This window comes from Grampus griseus (assembly GCF_964374135.1).
Source record: "Grampus griseus genome assembly, chromosome: 8".
Lineage (NCBI taxonomy): Eukaryota > Metazoa > Chordata > Mammalia > Artiodactyla > Delphinidae > Grampus > Grampus griseus.
In genome coordinates, this window is record NC_139002.1 from 106,199,203 (window position 1) to 106,216,148 (window position 16,946).

General features: G+C 56.9%; 1 long non-coding RNA gene across 1 annotated transcript; it reads right to left on the bottom strand.

The window, feature by feature from the left end:
* Positions 1-1,793: 1,793 nt before the first annotated feature.
* On the bottom strand, positions 1,794-4,720 carry LOC309826885. The gene is made up of 4 exons (XR_014297149.1): positions 4,663-4,720; positions 3,902-4,141; positions 2,968-3,081; positions 1,794-2,122 (listed from the first exon to the last, which is right to left on the bottom strand). It is a non-coding gene; the product is annotated as an uncharacterized lncRNA (long non-coding RNA).
* Positions 4,721-16,946: the final 12,226 nt, after the last annotated feature.

The window sequence follows — 16,946 nt, forward strand, 5'->3', positions numbered from 1 at the left end:
AGACGTTAAAAAACGCGTCACGGTGAGCGAGGTCGTGAACCACGCCAGCTCATCTGCCAACTGTACCTCCCAAGACGAGCGCCCCCATTCAGCACCCTGCTCTGCCTCCCCTCCTGGCCTTGGGTCCCCATCCCCACCTCTTCTTTTGGGGCACCGTGGCCGCCAGGGACACTTCTAAAGGGTGGATTTCATCGCTTACCCTGGGCTTAAAACCTTTTATGTTTCCACAGGATGAAAGTCTAAGAAAAGTCTCAACTCCTGGTTTGATCCTAAACAGTCCTTCACAGTCTGCGCCTCCTTTCCCTGTCCTGTCCCCAGCATGGCTCCGAGGACATCCCTGGACGTGGCATCACCGTCCCTCCTCTGTTCCCACCTTGCTGAGCCAGACGCTCCGTCTTGGGGAAGCCTGCTCTGCTGCCTCGCCCTCCTGGCCCTTCACACCTGCAGCCCTGCGCTCACCATGCCTGGGGCTCTTTCCACGGATCTTCCTGTTACCTCCCACTTTTCTGTGAGTTTCAGGGCCAGAGTTGGCTCTGAACACTGCTGTTGAGAAAGGGTGAGCGCATGCGTGGGAGGGGGCGTGCAGGGCCCCGTCCTCAGGCTCATGGCGCAAATGGTGTGGACAGCACACACACCCCGTCCCACGGGAAGACGACTCCAAAGGCAGTGGTGCCAGGAGCCAAGGGCGCATAGGCAGAGGTGGGCTGGGGCGGCCGAGAGCAAGGGCAAGGGAGTAGCCAGACCTGGGCTGTGTGACCTCAAGCAAGTTACCTAACCTCTCTGTGCCCAGCTTTTTCCTTGTGGAAGCAGGAGATACAGTGGCACTCCCGGAGGGGCGTGCAAGTCACGAGCCTGCCCGGCACCTGGTGAGTGCTCAGCGAATGGGGTTTGAAAGTGGTGGCCCAGGCGGTGGAGAGGGGGGGGGCGCCCAGATCAGGAGTAAAAAGACAAACTGACACCCAGCAGGGGTGTTATAGGAAGACGCTGTTTCGCTCTTCCTTGGCCCTTATACAGGACAGGGCGGGACCTGTGTCAGGCGTGGGGTTCCCATTTGGTTCTCCTCGCCTCTTGCTGGGTGACTTGGGGCCAGAACCTGGCGCCTCTGGGCCTCTGTCCCCACTTTTCATGTGCGTGAGGGGGCTGCCTCTGAGCTCTTGGGGAGGTTCCCTAGAAGATGCCCTTGGTGACGCAGCGGGGCCTTCTATGGCCCTGGGCTGGGCAGTCCCTCGGGCCACTTGGTGACCACAGCAAAGTCTGCAGGCGTCACTCATGACTGCCGGCTCCTCTGGAACCCATGGCCCTGATTACTGAAGCCTCCCTAGCCGGAAACACGGTCTCCATCAAGAATCAACGGTGCCAGGACAGACCCAACACATCATTTCCTTCTGTCGGCACCAAACTGTGGTTAAGAGATAAAACACCCTAAACAAAAAGGCTCACATCAGAAGAGCCCCCAAACAGGATCTGAGGGCCCTTCCTGGTTTCCAACCTCAAAACATTACTTTTAGTTAGAAACACATGTTAATTACACATACCAACATTCATATCTTAGTGATTTATTTTCTTCACATTCACGCTGATGGGTGGAGTGGATTTGTCACCGAGGACTCGTGTTAAAGGACAATTCTGTCCACATTCACATATTCGGCTCTCTTCGGGGGTGATTCAACTTGGGGATCCCCAGCCGCGAGACCCTGCGAAACTGTGGTATTAAAAGAAAAAAAAAAACAGAGCAGAGCAAAGTGCTCTGTGCAAGGCCCGGCCATAGGACGCTCCCCTCCAGGTGACACTGGACGAAGCCGGCACCAGCCCCGCCGCTCTCCACAGACTGGACCGAGGGGCAGCTGGGCAGGTAGCCACGATTTGGAGAAAATAAGAGTGCCGATCGCCTGTGTTTATGGAGTGCCCTTACCAGGAGGCCGTCCCTCCTCTGTTCCCACCTTGCTGAGCCAGACGCGCCATCTTGGGGAAGCCTGCCAGGGCGTTATCTTAGTCACGTACCTTATCTTATTGAATTTAGAGGCTGCCAAACTTCCCAGTCTGCCCCACAGGCCTGCTTGACGCCTGTCACCTGGCATCGCAGTGAGCTGTCCCCCTGAAAAGTGACAACTCGGAAGGGTCCCTGTGTGAATGATAAAGACCGTGGTTTCGTGGGTGCAGTTTCTGCATTTGGTGAACGAGCACCCCGAGGGTCGGCGGGTGGGTGAATTGGCCCGAGGTCGTCGTTTGACTTCCAGTCTCAGAGGTGGGCTCTGAAGCCGGGGGCGGGGCTGACTCTCCAGCCTGCCCTGTGACCTCGGCCCACAAGTCCTTCCCAAACGAGGGGGGCCTCCGAGGGCCCTGCTGTGGGAACACCTTGGGGTGGGGTCCCCGCAGAGGCCCCGCCCGCCCGGGATCCCATCCGCCAGCCGGCAGCCGGGGTCCCAGGAAGAATTCTGCCTAGAGAGAGCTTTTTCCCCTTGAAGGAATAAAAAACACACACACACACATTCCTGCGAATCAGAGGTATGCCAAGGGGAGAGGGAGGGCAGGGCCCCTTGACCGGCTGGCCGCCAGCAGCCCAGGCACATGACAGCCCCGAAAGCCTCTGGCACCAACTCAGGCCGGGCGTTTGCAGTGGGCGGCGGTGCCAGGGGCAGGAGGGTGGCCTTTCACCAGCTTGGTACCTCGGCCACGTGACAGCCCCTCCTTCGGGGCAGGTCGGTGCAGCCTAAGGCCCCGCTGCCCACACACTTGCCGTTTCTGGCCGAGGGACCTGGGGGGAGGTGGCGTGAGAAAGTGAGCTGCATCACACTTAGGCAGGTACCCAAGGGCCTTTCAGTGCCTCCGCGTAGCGGGAGAGGCACATTACAGCTTCCGGAGCTGGGCCGTTTCTAGCCGCCCCGAAGCGGCTCCACAGACGGGGCTCAGTTATTGTCTCCGTAAAGTGGATACAAGGCCGCAGCCACGGCTTCGGGCTTGAGTTACCTCTCGGGGCCGCACGGTTTCCTGGACGGACTCCCCTCCGGGACTGTGATTTGGAGTCCTGGCCTCGATGCCCGGGCTTCCAGGGCCTGGGGCTGCCGGGGTGTGTGCTTTGATCTTTTGGAAATAATAGAAGAAAAGCAGTGAGCCCCCCCCCCCCCCACACACACACATATAAAAGTTGGGAGACATAGGGCTGTCCTGGGCTGCAGCTGCTGACGGCTGCAGGCATTCTGGGCCTCGCGGCCTCGTCCCTCTAATCCCTGCCACCATCGTCACGTGGCCTCCCTCGCTTCTGTCTCTCATAAGGACACCTGCCAGCAGATTCAGGGCCTTCCAGGCTGGTCTCATCTCAAGACCCTTAACTTCATTACATCTGCTGAGACCTCTTTTCCAAATATGGTCACGGTTACAGGTTCTGGGGTTAAGACGCAGACGTACCTTTTGGGGGGCCACCGTTCAGTCACCACTGCAGGTTTTACAAATTGGTCTCGATTTCTATTTCTTTTGAGAAGGATCGGCGGACCCGGCCGATATTCCTTCACGGTGGGCGGCTGCCGGACCGCAGAAGTGCCTGCCCTTTAGATGGGGCTCCTCCCCTCCGACACTGCCTGGGGCCCCTGATCTGGTCTAACCATCCCACTTCATACCCAGGTAAACTGAGGTGGAGAAGGGGACGCAGAGGGGCCCTGGCCCAGGGGCGGGTTGCTGCCAGGCCCTGGAACAAACAGCTTGTCCAGACCCAGGAGGCCGACTCCTAACCACGGAAGGTGGGTGAGCTGCAGGGGCCTTTCCTGTCCCACGGAGCCACCGCAGGGTTCCTGTGGTGCTGTCTCTTCTCCCCGTCCCCAAGGTCAGCTGACGTTAGGCTGGTAACCCCTCAGAATGACCAAATGTGGGCCCATGTCTTTTGGGACAAGCAGCTGTTCACACTTACACTTTTTGCCTGCAGAGCTGAACGATGCCCGCCTGCAGTGTTTCTCAGCTGCCTTAATTTGAGGGCTACATAAGAGCACGTAGAAACATTTCATAAACTGGAGAGCAGCACACAGGGGGAAGAAACTGCTATTACTGTTAATGATGATGAAGTGTCTTCCTCTTAAGTTGTTCGAAGCATCCTTAGAAGCTTGCGTTGAGTTGACCCGGTTTTTGTGCACCTGTCACGCTTGACCTTGAGCTGGGCAACGGGTCGGGGGAGAGAGGAGTCAGGAAGGGTCTCTGCCTCTGGGCCTCTGCGGCATTAGGGGACCCTGGAGCTGCTTGGCATGCGCTGCCCGAGAGGCAGAGGCTGCATGGGTGGGCGTGCAGGGCAGGCAGGGGCGGGGGCTCAGGGCATCGGGGGCAACGTGTGTACAGGGGCTGGGTGGGCGCTCTCACCACCCAGAAGGCTAGCCTGGGCCTGTCTGTGTGACAGAGGGTTCCCGGCACCAAGAGAGCAAGGCTGGTGCACAGGCACTTTTTAAGCCTCTGTTTGCATCTTTGCCCGTGTCCCATTGGACAAAGCAAGTCCCAGGGCCAAGCCCAGGTTCAAGAGTGGAGAAATAGAAAAAGTCAAGTTGCCATGCATGCAGGGAAGCTTGAACAAATTAGAGGTCATCACTGCCGTGACCTATCAATGAGTATGTGACTCAGTTCTGTTCAAGGAGGTCTAAGCAGAATCGGCCTTCCAGGAAGTGTCCTTAAAGGGAGCAGGCATACCTCCCTTCCTCCCTTTCTCCATCATACTGCTTGGAATGTGGATGTGAGAGCTGGAGCTCCTGCAGCCATCTTAGACTATGAGGATGAGAGCCACACCCTGGGGGTGGTGAATCAGTGAGCTGGAAGGAGGCTGGGATCCTGCTGACTCCTTGGAGCCTTGGACTGCCTGTCCCTGGACTTCTTTTACACGATAGGAAAGTTCTGTGTCGTCAGATTTCATCCGAATTGTTACATCTGGCAAAGGCTCCTGTCTCAGAATGTGAGGATCTGGGCAGGCTCTCAACACCCTGTGGATGGTATAGGGATGAGCTTGAAGCAAATGAAGAGAGCAGGTCAGGTGCTTCTAAGAGGCCTGGAAGAGCTGACCGAGGACCTCCTGGGGCAGACAATCTGGGGGTACGTCTGGGTCTGTGCGTTAGGGGCAGGACCTAGGGAAGACTGGTGTTGAAGGCTGAGAGTCAGATGGGGAGGGTGCAGCCAGTACCGCTGTGCCCACATGGGTCTGGCCCATTTGACACCCCAGCAGCCCTCTGCAGTAGCTCTGTCATTATTCCGACTTTACTGCTGGAGTTGCTGGGGCCTTAGGAGACTCATACGAGGTCATGCCACCCAGCCATGGAGCTAAGATTCAAAAGCACAGAGCGAGACTGCAGGACCCCGGCTCTGAGCCTCCAGGACTTGGCTGCAGGTCGTGGGGGGCTGGGTCTGGAGCCACTGAACCAGCCCATTCATTCATTCATTCATTCAATCGCTCAACCACATACACATTCATTCATTCATTTGAACGTCTCCCACGGGCCGGGCACCGCTTCTCATGCTGGGGATGGCATGAACAGGACAGACCGAGTTCTGTCCTTGTGGCTACATTCTCACGGAACTGGGGACACATCCGTTAGCAAAACCCTCACAGAAGCACTCAGCCCAGCAGCAGGGCCAGGGGAGGGCAGCCTAGCTGGGAGGGTCTGGGGGTTCCCCAGGGGCAGCGTGTCCCCAGGGAAAGCACGCCCGCTGGGTTTGCACCCCAGGAGCAACTTGATAGCCGTGTACTCTTGAGCAGGGGCGCTGGGCCCTCCAGGCCTCAGTTTCCTCATTGGTACAGTGGGGACACTGGTGCCTGGCTCCGTGCCAGTGTGATGATGGGCTGGCCCTCAGGGGGGTCCCCAGTCTTGGCCTGGCTTTCTCCTTAGGGTGACACTAATTGGCTTCCAGCTCTGTCTGTGTCCCTGTCGCTTTCCCAGGTCCTGTCAATGCCTGGTCCGTGGGCAGGGGTGAGAAAGGACAAGGCCAGGTGGGAAGCAGGCCGGGTGCACCGGCCACGAGGACGGCTCAGGGTCCAGCAGACACCCTCAAGGCCCCTCTGCCACAGGGCCCTCGGTCAGGGGGCCACACCCTCCCGGCCACTAGGTCCCTGGCACACCAGGCAGGGCGGGAGGGCCAGGTGGGAGCCACCCGAGCTGATAGGGCTGCCGGGCCACTTGGGGTTTTCCAGTGGCCGAGGCCTGGGTGGCTGGCTGGCATGGGGCTGTGGGGACTAGGCTGCTCATTGGAGGGCAGCTGGCAGGAGTCCCCTTACGGCCGGAATAGCACCATGGAGGGGGTTTTGCCTCGTGCGCCCTGTGTTAGTCTCGTCGGCTGCTCTAACCAAGTTCCAACAGACATTCACTGTCTCCCAGTCCTGGAGGCTGGAATCCGAGATCCAGGTGCCCGTGGGGCTGGTGCCTCCTGAGGCCTCTCTCCTCGGTGTGTAGACGGCCGCCTTCTCCCTGCGTCCTCATGGGTGTGTCTGTGTCCTGATCTCCTCTTCTTATAAGGACACTAGTCACATAGGTTTAGGGCCCCACCCTTGTGACCCCGTTTTACCTTAATTACCTCTTTAAAAGCCCCATCTCCAAATGCAGTCACATTCTGAGGTCCTGGAGGTTAGATTCTAGCATACTAATTTGGTGGGGGGAACCCAATTCAGCCCAGAGTGTGCATTTTGTGGGGGGAGGTGTCAGGAGGCAGAAAGGGAGACACTTGCTCTGGAAACATGGTCTGGAAGGCCTCCACTGGCCGCTCGCAGAGTGGGGGGTGAGCTGTGTGCGGCTCCCACCACCTCCACGTGCCCAGGAACAAGAGTGCCGGCACAAGCCGGAGCCCCTCTGGGGTTGTGGGTCCCGTTTAGGGAAGTAACGGGGCCAAAGCTAAGAGCAGAGGATTTCTCAGGTAGCATTATTCCCACTTGTGGACTCACCAGATATTCCTTGAATCCCTGCTACGTACTTCTGCCACGTGCTGTGGGCGCGCTCAGTGACCCCGTGGGGGCCAGACCCGCGAGTGGGGCAGGACCCGCCTGCAGGCCGGGGGATGCACAGCGGTCCAGGCGGGGCCTCGGGAGCCACAACTCCAGGTTCAGTCCCGAGCAGCTGCTTGTTGGCTCTGCATGAATGATAAATCCCTTAAGTCCCTTTGCCTCGGTGTCCTCCTCTGTCCAGAGAGTCACGGTGGAGCCTCGCAGGGTTGGGTGGGGGGGTGTATCGAGGTCTCGGGGCGTGGCCTGCCCTCAGGGGGCTCAGTGGTGAGTGGCGTGGCCGTTATCCAGTCTCCAGACGCCTCTGTGATTACTTCGGGTTTTACCCAGCAAAGACATATTTCACATTTATCTCCCTGACCCTCAGAGGAACACTGTAGGTGGACCGGAGGGTCTGCTCTTCCCACTGCTCAATCGGTGGGGAGATTGAGTCCTGGACAGGTGACGCGGCTGGTCCAAGGCTGTGGGGCGTCTTCTCCGGGCGGCCAGGGGCTCGACTGGGAGCACATGTGACGAGTGAAACTCAGGATTCAGACACAGGCACACAGGTGGCGTGTCAGTGTGTGAGCGTGTGCATGTGTGTGTGAGCACGGTAGAGCGTGTGGTGCACACGTGTGCACGCGTGTTCGTGTGTGTGCCTGTGTGTAGGCACAAGACTGAGTGTGAGCTTGTACAGGTGTTCTCGTGCATGTGTGAGCATGTGTGTGTCTCTTCACGTGCGTTCTGTAAACTGTAACAAGCCTTGGTGTGTGTCACGTCTATTGTTGCCACAATAATGACAGCGGTTGCTTTGCGTGCCTCGCGTGTGCCAGGTGCGTGCCAGCTCTCCTTTGGAAGACTCTTCACAGCCCTGTGCCGTGGAGACCGTCCCCACTTTTCAGATGGGACACTGAGGCTTGAGGAGGCGAAGGACCCCGGCTGGGATCCAGAGCCCTGACTCCAGAGTCTGCAGGTACTTCGTCTCCGCACCTGCCTCCCCGTTGGAAGGTGGCTCTGGTGCAGCGGTTCCCCGCGCCCCCTCCCAACGCGATGGAGGAGACCCAACCCCCTCTGCAGATTTACTTTCCCACGCCCTCCGCTGGCCCAGAGGGGCTCCGAGGGGCTCCGAAGTGGGTTGGTGGTCAGGTGGGTCCACGTGCCTGGCGGGTCCAGCCTGCAGCTCCTGCCGCGTCACTTCCTCCTGCTGTGGCCTCGGGCGAGCTGGCCGGTTTCCACATCCATCACCTGGATCATAAATCAGGTGGCTGTCACAAAGCCCCTACCCGGTGCCAGGCGTGCAGAGGGCACCATGATTCTTTTCTCCCTTGACTGTGGGCCCAGGGAGGCAGGAATTACTCTCCCTTTTTCCAGATGGGGATGCGGAGGCCCAGGCAGGTAAGCGGCTGCCCTTGATCACAGAGCCGGGCCTTGAAGTGGGTTTCTCTGACCCCACGTTTGGTGGGCCTCGTCTGCGGACCGATGCTGCCTCTGAGCAGCCGGACCTCCTGGGCAGTTACAACGCTGCGTAATGAACAAAGTGCAGTTTACGTTCGAGGTTGGCCGAGCCCAGGTGGCGCTGGCTGCCGAGAGCACCGTGCAGGGCTCTGATCCCCGGCCTGCGCCCCTAGTCACCTTGGGCAGTGCCTTCCTCTCCCAGAGGGCGCGCGGCTTCCGTTGTGGCAGCTCAGACCGTATCTGGCTGGGCCCGGACGGTGATGCCCGAGGGCTGGTTCCGGGCTGCTGTTTACCCCGGTTCTGCATGGAGGGTTTGACCTCACTCACGCCCGCTCCCCACCCACCGGCCTGCTGATCCCACCTCCTCTTGGCTCCGGCTGACTCATGGCTCTGCTATGCGTCCTGCAAACATTCCGGAACCCTCATCCTGCGGCACGGCTCTCTGAGCTGGCGGATGACGGGGCAGCGCTCCGTACCCTGGGCAGGGGGCATTTGGGTCCCCCAGAAGCACCCGTCACTCTCCCTGTGTCTTTCCACGGAAACAGCAGGCTCCTGGGCCTGTGACCTCAAAAATGCTGCTGATGCCTCTCTGGGTGTCCAGAGGAAGCTCTCCTTCAATCTTACCCAGACCCTTGGTGGGGCTGAGACACCCGATGGAGCCAGAACACCTGGGTCCCGTCCGCTATCTGCTCCTGCTGCCTCAGTGACCTGGGGCGAATCGAGTCACCTTAACATCAGTGGTGGACAGAAATGATGGCCACAGAGCCCTGCCTGCCGACAAACCCTTCTGTGGGGCCCCGACCTAGACAGGCAGAAGAGGGATGCTCTGGTGAATCTGTGGGGGGCGGAGAGCAGAGCAGGGGCCCCAGAATCATCACCAGTGGGGAACTCCCAGAGTTCCCCATGATCTTCGAGATCACGCCCCATGCTGACCTTCTGCACCCCAATGTAGCCCAGGTTCAAGGTTGGGCTCCAGTGGGGATTTGAACTCTGGATTCCCTGATCCCAGATTCTTCAAGCATTCCACCTGAAAGGTGAGGTTGGAGAAGAGGTCTTGGCTGCTTGCTGTGTGACCCAGGGCAAGTTACTTAATCTCTCTGGGCCCTGAGAGGGGAACAACGGGACCTATTTTGTCAGGGTGCTGGGAGCGTTCAGGAGACCTGGTCAGAACTTTGCCATGAACCTGGTGCTGCGCAAGGGTTCTACTCTTGTTCAATATTTCTGCCTTTATAAGTGTCCTCAAAAGGGGCAGACCAGTAAATGCTGGGAAGGCTGTGCTGAGCCTAGCAGCGGGCTGCCTGCCTCCTTTTGCCTGCACCCTTGTGGGTCCAGCGGGTTCCTTTTCTTCTCTTTGGACCAGCCTTGCCTGATAGAAATAGAGTACGAACCTCACAGGTAGGTAACTTAAACACTTTTAGTCGCCGCATTAAAAGAGTAGGACAAAACAGGTGAAATACGTTCGAATAACAATTTATTTAACCCAATCTATCCAAAATATTATTTTAGCGTATAATCAATATCAAAATTATTAAGATATTTTGCATTCTTTTGCGCGCACTTAATTCTCCAAAATCCCTTGTTATTTTTACGCTGACAGTACCTCTCAATTCAGATGCTCCATGTTTAACATCCTGCCAAAGCCATAAAGTTGTGTTTAACCGAAAACCACGTTACGTTGCTTCAGTTTTTAAATTTAAATGAATCAAAGTGAAATAAAATTTAAAAATGCATTTTGTTGGTCTCAGCAGTGACGTGCCAAGTGTCCAATGGCCACATGTGACCAGAGGCTGCCGTATTGGTGGCGCTGGTCTGGACAGCGTCTGTGTCCTCCCCTTACCTGTCTGGGTCTCCTTCCCTAGGACCTGGGTGGCCGCTGGCTCACCTGAGATGCTCATCTGTTGGAGGACAGGGTTCAGGGGACGTTCAGGGGGTGATGACAGGTCTTAAGCTTCACGGGAGGCAGGCCGGGGGAGGGAACTTTGCCCTTTGGAGCCTGACCCACTCGCTGTGGTGTTGAGGACTTGTGGCTGGGTTGGGGTCCGGGTCCTTGAGCTGGTCACATCTCCCCTCTGGGGCTCGATGTCCCCTCAAGCTCTGCCATTCCATCGCCGGTGCCTACAAGTCAGGACCTGCAGCCCTTCCCGGGCTGCCCTTCCCGGGCTGCCCTTCCCAGGATGCTCGGATACAGATGGCACTCAATAGGGGCTTAGTGCATGAACAATGCAGGTGCCGGTGTCACTGGCTGAGCCGCCCCGGAATTGCTTTTTCTTTTCCCTGCCACAGGGGCTGACTGGCCTTCCTCAGGGACCCCCTACATCCAGGGTTCCACATCCCACTCGTGGGTGACACTGACCAGGCGGCGGGGCCTGCCTCTCCTCACGCACAGATTGACTCCATTATCCTGATGGCTCCCCTGGGAAGCGGGTGCTGCATGACACACGCGGTGTGGGTGGGAAGACCAGCGCACAGAGAGGTGAAGCAACTTGCCCGGAGCTGCAGAGTTAGCAAGCGACTGAGATGGGATTTGAGCCCAGCCTGGCTGGCTCCCACCCTCCTGGGAACCACTGAGTTGGTGTCTTCTTCAACAGCCAAAATCTCGGTTCCCGTCCTGGCTCTGCAGTCTCCTGGTTCTGGCCTCGGTTTCCCCACGTGTATCATGAGTGAGTGGGACCCTCTGATGGTCAAGTTCCTTCCAGCCCCCAGAGTCTCTGCCTCACTTCTTATTTGTAATTTCCTGAGCCATTTGGCTTTGGTGATGGGGCTGAGGGAGGGTGAGGCCAGGTGGGTGGGAAGCCATATCCCACAGCCCAGCCCCCGTCGGGGGAGAGGCCGTGCACACGGGCTCCTGAAGGCCAGGCCAGGAGGCCTGCCCTGCTGGATCCTGGAGCCGGAGCAGCACGCTCTGGGTCTTGGCACCGAGGCCTTGCAGCTGCCAGGGGCTGGCCGCGTGCAGTCACTGGGCTGGCATGGGTGGCCGGGTGGACCGGGGCGGGCGGGGCGGGGGGGGCCGAGGGGCCCTGCATCTATCACTGCCAGCAGCTCTCGTGGGTCCTGCCAAGTCGTGGTGGAACCAGGCCCAAGTGCCAATGTGCTTGGTAACTGGATTGCTATTTGAAAAATTAAAGCGGTGTCAAGACAATCTCACCTCCGCGTTCATATCGGGAGCCTGGAGCCGGGCGGGTGGCGGCCCGAGCGAGACTGTTTGTGCAGGGCGGCCAGTGGGAAGGCGCCCCGGGACGGAACAGATTACAGCAAAGAATATTATCCACCCAGCGCTTGGGAGTGGGGAGAGGCAAATAGCCGGTGAGAACAGAAACCTCGGGCCGGGCCTGACCCCGCACCAGCTGCTGAGGCCAGGCGGCCCGGGGAAGACTGCTGGTCCGGGACCTACTATGTGCCAGGTGCTGGGCGGGGAGAGGCGGGGGGAGATACTGGGGTGATGTCTCCAGGGGGCACACTGCCAGTGTGCATGAAAAAGTTTCAATTTCTTTTAAAATCCCAATCTAAAAAATGAGCCTCTAAACTGAAGAAAATGTTTTAATATATGTACTGGGTTGAATAGTGTCTTTGCAAAATTCACGTCTGCCCAGAACTTCAGAACAGGATGTTATTTGGAAACAGGGTCTTTGCAGAGGTGATGAGTGAAGATGAGGTGATACTGGAGTGGGGTGGATCCTGATCCAATGACCGGTGTCTTTATAAGAGGAGAAAACACACAGACACACAGGAGCCCACATGAGGCAGATTGGAGGGATGCAGCCACAAGCCCAGGGACACCTGGAGCCCCCAGAAGCTGGAAGAGACAGGACGGGTCCTGCCCCAGAGCCTTTAGAGGGAGCGAGGCCCTGTGGACACCTCGAGTTTGGACTTCTGGCCTCCAGACTGTGAGAGAATAAACCTCTGGCTTGCAGTAGTTCACTGTGGCAGTCCTAGAAAAGTAAGGCAGTGTATAATATTAATTTGCTTTTAGTCCAGTGAAGTTGTAAGCATAAATTATTACTATTATTTTTTAATGAAAGAAGGAACCCTTGAAAGCAAACGTCCCTAAGGCCCATGAAAGTCTTAAGTCAAGGTGAACTAGACTGGCCGTTCTTCCAGGAACTGGGTGCCGGGCTGGGTGGCCACGGGGGATCCTTGATGGAAGGGACAGACACAGAGTGGGGGTGAGGTTGGGGGTGGGGGTGGAGCTCTGGAGGGAGAATCTTGGGCTCCGCTCTGGCTCTGCCGTTTCTTGGCTGTGTGACCTTGAGGAGGGGCGTGACTTCCTTAAGCCTGTGCGCTTGTCTGTTAGCACCTCCTTCAGAGGGTAAAGCTGCCATCTGACCCCCGTTGCTGTACCCATGGTGATCCTTCTGCAGAAGCAAGGGTTTCAGAGCCCAGGGGCTGGGGCCTGTGGCCGTGTACCCCACCTGGCCATGGCAGAGGAGCCAGGGTAATCAGAAGAGGCACGTTCCTGCCTGGGGGAGTGTTGCATCCAGGTTTGGAAAGAGCTGGCCCTCCCTCCACTGTGGGTCTCAACGCGTGTCCTTCCATCGAGCCCGGGGTCTTTGTCTCTGTAGGTTCTCATACTCATGGTCAGCTCAGCCCCAGGCCAGTCCTCCATGGAGGCCCAGGAGGCCACCCCCTGCTTCTCCCGCCCAGAGGGCCCTTCCTCTAGAGTGCTGTGAGTTCAGGTCTGAGGCCCCCCAAACTGCTAGCAGTGCGACCCGAGCAAACAGTGTGGGCAAAGGCCGGTTGGACCATAGCGTGAGTTGGGTGAGGCCCCAGGACCGTCCCAGCCGCCAGGGTGCTCCAGGAAGTCTCCTACCCTGGGATAACTTGGTGTCTTGGCACGGGCTTCAGAGGGAGATGCCCGGCCAGTCCCAGAACCTCTAGACGCCCAGGCGGTGGGGTCCGGGCACTGGTGCACTTGCCGCCTGCCAGGCCTACATCGCCGCACTTTGCATATATCATTGCCATTAAGCCACTTGGAGAGACTGGGGTGTAGAGAGGATTTCAATCCTCAGCTTACAGAGTGGGAAACCGAGGCACGGCCCGGTGGCTACAGGTGGCACAGCTAGGATGTGACGTCCGGGCACAGGCCACTCAGAGGGAGCAGGGAAGGAGCAGCGCTCTCCCCCAGGTGTCCGGACCTGTCTGGACACTGCAGAGCCTGTGGTGGCCCCGGGGCTCAGGGCTGCATTCCTGCCTCTAGGTGGGGCGTCCTGCACAAGTTGCTCCCACAGTGTGGAGCCCTGAGCTGGGTGTTCACGGGCTGCGGTGTCTGCGCCCGAGCCCCCTCACTGCCGGAGCGGTGGGTCAGGACGGGGTGGGTGCAAGGCTTTAGCCCCTTCCTGCAGACCCCTCCCGCACGCCGCGAAGCGCAGTGTGGACGCACCAATTCTGCAGCTTGGGAACACGGCAGCCCTCTCCTCCGCCTCTCCCTGGGACCAGATCCCTCCCGGACGGGCCTGAGATGAGGTCCTGAGTCCCCTCCTTCCTTCCCTGCTCTAAACCTCAGTCCCCTCGGGACAGGGGCAATGCTGGCCTCCAGCACCTCTGGGCCCCGACGGGTGGTTCTCAGGGGGAACCGGGCAGCCACCTGCACTGGTCTAGGACATGACCTGGGGGCCAGGTGAAGCTGTGAGCTTCCTGAGGGCAGGGCCCTGCTCAGGGCATCTGGGGCCCCACCCCTTGTTTGTGCTCATGTCTTGGGGCCTTTTCTGTTCTCAGCGTTGTTGTAGGAGGGGTGAGTGTTTGTTGATCAATGAGACCTGGTTCCCTCCTGATTCCACTCCTCTCCTTGTGAGCCTGGGCGGGGCAGTTCTCCAGAGGCCGCCCTCTGGAAAGCCGGTGAAGGTGGCAGCTGGCTTGGCGATCCCTGGGGTCGGCCCCAGGGCAGCCTTGGTGGTCCAGGGTGTGGATGATGGAGTCAGGCCTGCATAGAAGTCCAGACTCCATCACATCCTTGCTGGGTGACTTCAATTCTCTAGGCCTCAGTTTGCTCATCTGTAAAATGGAGAGAACACAGGACCCACTGGATACCTGGGCAGAGGGGACACTGCATATCGATGGTAGCACAGGACGTGCTCGTCCTCCTCTTCCTGCTTTGTTAATTTCAGTGAGAAGACGTTTATTTTGGGAGGGGAAGTTATTGAGGTATAATTACCATGCAGGAAGTGTTGACAGTTTGATGCCTTTTGATAAAGGTATTCAGGGCATGCAACCAGTACCACAATCAAGGCATAGAACCGTCCCATCACCCCCAGAGGTCCTTCCCGCTGGCTCGTGGCAGGCAACGCCTTCTCCCACCCCAGCTTCTGGAAGCCACAGATCTTGTTTTTGTCCCCATGGTTTTGCCTTTTCCAAAATGTTCAGGTGGAATCCTGCAGCATGCAGCCCCTTGCGTCTGGCTCTATCACTTAGCCTAATGCATTTGAGATTCACCCATGTTGACTCATGTGTCTGTAATTAGTTCCTTCTCATTGCTGAATATTACATGATTAGAGCATGAATGTCAAGTTGTATGAATAGACTAGTTTGCTTTTCCATCCACCAGGTAATGGACATTTGAGTTGTTTCCATTTGTGGCTAATATGAATAAAGCCGCTATAACATCTGGATCCAGGTTTTGTGTGGACATGCTTTCATTTCTCTTGGGTACATGCTAGAAGTGGGATTGCTGGATTGTATGTTAAGTGTATATTTAACTTTAAAAGAAACTAGTAGACTCTTTCCAACATGGCGACACCATATTGCATTCCCTCCAACAGTGTATGAGAGTGCTGCGTGCTCTGCCTCTTTGATAACACTTGGTGTTGTCCGTTTAAAATTTTAGCCATTTTACTAAGTGTATAGTCCTGTCGAATGATGCCGACCCTCTTTCATTCACCATTCACTTGTTTATCTGAGGCCTGGTTTTCTTTTCCAGTGAAGCATCTGTTCAAATTTTGCATTAAAAAACTTGGGCTGTTTTGTCTTATCATTGAGCTGTAAGAGTTCTTTCTGTATTCTGACATAAGACCTTTATCAGTTATATACTGTTCCAATATTTTCTCCCAGACTGTGGCTTGTGTTTTCATTTTATTAACAGTGTCTTTGGAGGAGCCGGAGTTTTTATTTCCATGAAGTCCAATGTATAACTTTCAAAATTAGCTTTGTGGTTTTTTGCATCTTAAGAGGTCTTTGCCTAACCCAAAGTCACAAAGAGTTTCTTCTAGACGTTTTATGGTTGTAGGTTTTACATTGAAGTCTATGATCCATTCTGAGTTGACCTTTGTCTATGGTATCTCCCAGTGCCCACCTCACATGGCTACCCAGCAGCTGGCCTGGCCTTTCCTGTCCTGATTACTTTTGTCCACCTGGGTGGCTGCTGGCCAACGCTGCTCTGCCACCTTGGTCACTGGATGAAAAGCCCTTGAGCTGCCCTGGGGCTGGCAGGGCTGGTGCCAACATCTGCCCAGCTGTTTATCCTCTGGACTGGGGGTGGCCTCCTCCAAGAGGACCCCAAGCTGGACTCCTGCCCACTGCTCAGTAGATGTAACGGCTAGGACTCTGCCTTCCTTTGCCACTCGGGGCAGCTGCTGCCTCTGTGGGCCCCAGAGTACCTCTACCCTCCTCCCTGTGACACCAGGGCGCCTCTCTCATCAGCGTGGTGAACTCAGCCACCCGAGCCAGACGTCGACATTTTTATTATACTCCACCAGCTCCCTTCACCCTCGAGGAGTTACTGGCCCCATTTCTCAGAGGGAGAAACTGAGTTTAAGGGGATTAATCTATTTGTCTAGGTTAGTGCGTGGCAGAGCTGGGAACTGAACCAGAACTTGGTAGCTTCCCTTGACACCACGTTGCTTCCCTGGTCCGTCCTCTCTACTTTGGGCTGTTGTGAACTCATCCACGAGGACACCTGGGAATGATTTATCCAGGGGGGGTTGGCACACGGTTTTTTCAGGGTGAGCGTGCTCCCTCCCCCTGTAGTGTAAGCACCTTCTTCTGCTCAAGGATTTCTCACATTTTGTGTCTCTTCCCACAAAATGCGGCCTCGTATGCCCAGGAGAATTTCACAAAGAGACACCTGCATGTGAGAATCAACCTGTACGTGAGTCTTTTAAACGCGGCATCAGCTCCCCACAAAGATCCTCAGGGTGGTGGGTGGACTGGCCAGGCCACTGATGGACTTGGCAATCACAGCAGCCCAGTGCACAGTGTTTAGTATACAGTAGGCACTCAGTCAATGTTTGTAGTGTGAATGAATGAACTTGGAGTCATCTAACCCAGTGAATATCATAAATTATAACAAAACGCAATGGATCATGACAATCAAGGTCAAGACTGAGTGTCTAAGCCCAGTCATGACTTGAGTGGTGTGTCTTCTGGGCTGTCCAGGCTCTTGGGTTGGCATCTAGAGGGGACATGACAAGAGCCTTTGGGGCTGGACCTGGAGCTTGGGAACCTGCTGCTCACAGAACCATCTTGGAGCCCAGGTTGGCTTGGCCAACCCCTCTGCTCCGTGGGAAATGACCCTAGGATGAGCGGGGGCTAGCTGGCTCAGGGCCCTGGCCAAGGCTCTCTGCAATTGAGA